This window comes from Morone saxatilis, unplaced genomic scaffold, assembly GCF_004916995.1.
Source record: "Morone saxatilis isolate NCDOM2014 unplaced genomic scaffold, NCSU_SB_2.0 Contig2, whole genome shotgun sequence".
Classification (NCBI taxonomy): Eukaryota; Metazoa; Chordata; class Actinopteri; family Moronidae; genus Morone; species Morone saxatilis.
In genome coordinates this window covers 2,245,194-2,249,293 of record NW_023339762.1, presented here as the reverse complement: position 1 = coordinate 2,249,293, position 4,100 = coordinate 2,245,194, and the positions used below count along the sequence as shown (strand labels likewise).

Genomic DNA, 4,100 nt, shown 5'->3' with positions numbered 1-4,100 from the left:
GCCCTAGGCAATTGCCTGGGTTGCCTACCCCGTTGCGGCGTCCCTGCTTGCTACTTTATGGTTCCCTTTCCAACCTACCATGTTTTTTAGGTAAACACAAAAGACATCTTGGATGCTTTTACTTTTGCATTGGATAAGGACATTGAACTGGGCATTTGTTGTTTCAGACCTGTTTGGTTGTTTGAGCGCTCACTCTGCTTGACTTACAGTATTGTTGTAAAGTTGTGGCTACTGGACTCGCCAAGAACCCCGATCTCAGCCATGGCAATTTAGGTTAAAAATTAATAAATCATAATTGAAAAACAGAATTGTATGCTGTAAGGGCAGTAATACTTAAGTGTGTAACATTTAGGAGGATCTACTGGCAAAAATTGAATATAACATTCATGTTTTCATTAGTGTATAATCACCTGAATATAGGAATTGTGTTTTTGTTTCCTTAGATAGAGCTGTTTCTATCTACAGAGGGAGCAGGTCCATAATGTTAAATCTCCATGTTTCTGCAGTGGCCTAGAATGTACAAACCAATTAATGACTCTAGATTGTGCCCTTTTTTATGCCTTCAAAGTTTCTGTACATGGCACTCTTCTCTCTGTTCAGCGTTAGTGGCATTGACTGCTCATACTACTACTACCCAGTTCTTTCCCTTAATCCATATATCCATCCATTATTCATACCACTTGGGTTGTGTTTCAGCTCTCAGGCTGGGTACACATTGGACAGGTCACCTTTTTCCAGTCACACATAAACACCAATGTGAAATTTAGTTCACCTGACCTGCACGGTTGGGACTGTGCAACACCCATGCAGGCACAGGGAGAACATGCAAACTCCACACAAAAAGCCAGCTGTTCTCCTGTTAAATAGAAAAAAAAACTGATAGGTGAAAGTCCTATTTTCATGTTTGTCAGAGGATTATTCCTGGCAAAACGCTGCCAGACAGCAAGCTTTTAGAACAGCAATTGTAAAAGCTTTCATCAACTGGATAAACAGCATGTTGCATTACTATTGTGTTGCAACTGAAATAGTCTTTATAGATAGTTACTTCAGTCAAACATTGATGGTTCATTCTACAGCTTTAGAAAAATTACTTGATTATGAGGATGGAGCTATCCTAAGAGCTATCCTAAGAGCACTCCTGTCCAAGGCTGTATATTCTGTCTTGTAATAGATCTACTCCACCTAGACACCTTCCCACTTTAAACTAACCACCCCACAATCACCATCTCCCTTTCTTTGCAACCCTTTATTCCTCCTCCTCATCATCATCATCATCATCATCATCATCATCATCATCATCAGTCTGCATCTACCCACCAGCACTTCAGAGCTGCCAGCCTTAGCCTTGCACTGTTTGTTGTTTCTTTGTTGGTGAAGGACTTCTCAACACTAATGCTAAAGGTGTCTGATTAAATCTCAAGTGATGCTCAGTTCATTGCTGCTTCGCTCACACTGTGCCGGTCTGAGAATGGAAAAATTGAGGTCGGGTAGACGTACTGAAAAATGTATAAAGCGTATGAGGACGTGTTGAAAGAATAATATCTTCAGCTCCGCGTTTAGCTCCCGCTATGAGTCAGCGGATCTTCTTGTGCAGAACATCGCTCACTCATTCCTATCATGCAATTGGACATTTCAAAGAACGCAACTGTAAAGAATGAACACTAGAAACAAATGATATTTTTCATGTATTCTTTCCTTACATACTTTCGTTGACTGACTTTTCTCCGAAGGTGTAAACTCACTCCAATTCAACTACATCATCTTTAATGGAGTGTTAATCAAAGAAACTGTCAAGGATAGACAAATACCATTAGTTGTTTCAGATGGTATTAGTGCAGAAGAACTGTACCTCATTTTGCCTTTTGTTTACAGTGAACAATAGCTGACATTGTTTTCCTGCTGATAAAAAATGTTCCATGCCCCTGAGACCATGGCAGATCATTCATAATGCAGCGTAAAATGTCAAGACTGCAAATGCAAATGATCAACACAATTTTTATGTAGGAAAATGCTTTCTTGCTACTTGTTATTTCCTATTGGTACAACAATATATAGCAGTTCAGAATAGGGCTGTGTATGTGCAATAATTAGGCGATACAATATGTATTGCGATACAGGGGTTACAATTTAATATATTGCAATACTGTAAGCAAGGTGATATATATTGTGATTTTGTGAATTATATTTTCGGATTTTGTGTTAGTATTTATTACAGGCTTTGTACATTCTTTGCACAGCACTTAGTTTACAACACTGCTATCTAGCGGTTGGGGGTTTAAACATAAAAATCAATACAGTGTTTGGAGAATCGATATTGTGATACACAAGTGTATCGATAGTTTCTTACATCCCTTCCCATATGTCTATATTAGGGGTAGGCAACCTGCAGCTCTTTAGCCTTTCTCCAGTGGTTCCCTGTGGCTCTGAGAAAGAATTACATGGAAATTATTTACTGGTATTTTAATAACATTGTCATTTACAATTGTTGTAAGTGATTCTTACATTCTCAAGTTGTGAAAATGTATAACCATTACACCAAATTAAAAAAACAATTAACATTCCGTCAACTAAAATTTACATCATATGTTGCTTCCTGACTTGCACCCTTTCCTTTAAATTTTAACGGTGGCTACAAGTCTTTGTGGAGAAAATGTAATAGTGCATGGAGAGATTTGTTTGCTTTCACCACAAAAGCTGCTGGCTTACTGGTTACTTGATCCATGGAGAGAAATCAGCATTATAAGGCTCAACTATGTTTGTGGCATCTAGCGGTGTAGTTTCAGATTGTACCTCCCTCTCTTCACCCTCCCCTTCCAATCGCAAAGGAGAAACTATGTTAGCTGTGAAATGTGAGGAAAAAAGCCACCAGCTCTCTGTGTTTGGTTTGTCAATTCTGGGCTACTGTACAAACATGGTGGTTCAACATGGCAGACTCCATAGAAAACATAAAGATTCCGATATTCAGGTGATTATACACTAACTTCAACTTAATGGTGGTGTTACATGAAAAGTCAGGAGACATTTTAGTCCTGACCAAGTGATGTGTTTTATATTTCATCCACAGGAGAACAACTGGGTAGTTAGCACTGGCAGTGATAGACAATATTGCTGAACATAAAAGATTAAGATTGCCACCTAAATACACCCAAACTCAATCAACAAGAACTGCAAAGAAAAAGACTGGATACTGCTTGACTAACAGCTGATCTCTGTAAAGTGCAGGAAAACACAACAATTGTTTAAAATGGAGGCCACCTGACAGTTATTTCATAATAGATATTAATATTTCATACATTTTCTCTAAGTGCTACTGTATGTCTGGGACTAAACACAAGAAGCAAATACTGTATCTGGATGTTGGATGCTGATGGGTAGAGACAACAGGACTCACAGCAGACAGCAGGTTCCCAGCAATGCTCACTGCATCTGGCTTTTAGCAACATCAGTCTGCAGCAAACACATGCTAATGTTCCAGCTGTGTCCGGCTGCAATCAGTACAATCAGTGTAGAGGAAGAGGAGTGCAAACAAAATGATTTGTTTTAAATACATAAATAGATTTGGACAATATGGACTTTGGACTTGATTTTACATTTACAACTTTTTAACAGGCTACAATTTAAAAGAAGATGGTGGAGCAGAATGGTGGCTTGGCAGGAGCTGCAGACATGCGCACCGAATTTTCAACCTTCCCTTTGTTAATTTAGCAACGAAAACCCATGATCTCATCTATACCACCAAGGCCAAACATGGCCGACATTCATGAACTTTGTCTTTGGGATTTGTGCTATTAATCATGTTAGCCTAATGCTATTGCCCTGCTGCTGATAGACAGCTTAACAGATGAACCCACTATAGCAAATTCTTCAAAAGCACAAATCTCTTGACTGGGTTGGACCACAATGGGACACTTATTGCAAGGAACTTATTATTAACAGATAAGGGTAATGTAACTATTGAATGTGGATTGTGTAATTCCAAAATTCCTATCTCCTGATTATTCAATTATTGCTGAATTTTAAAAAGGCTCTTATCAGGGTGCCCGGTTAGCTCAGTCGGTAGAGCTGGCGACCCATGTATGGAGTTGCTGCAGCGGCCCAGG

At 39.1% G+C, this 4,100-nt stretch overlaps 1 protein-coding gene across 1 annotated transcript in view; it reads left to right on the top strand.

The window, feature by feature from the left end:
- The window catches only part of smpd3 (sphingomyelin phosphodiesterase 3), a 35,540-nt gene that overhangs the window by 9,447 nt on the left and 21,993 nt on the right, over positions 1 to 4,100 (top strand). The window lies entirely within an intron of this gene.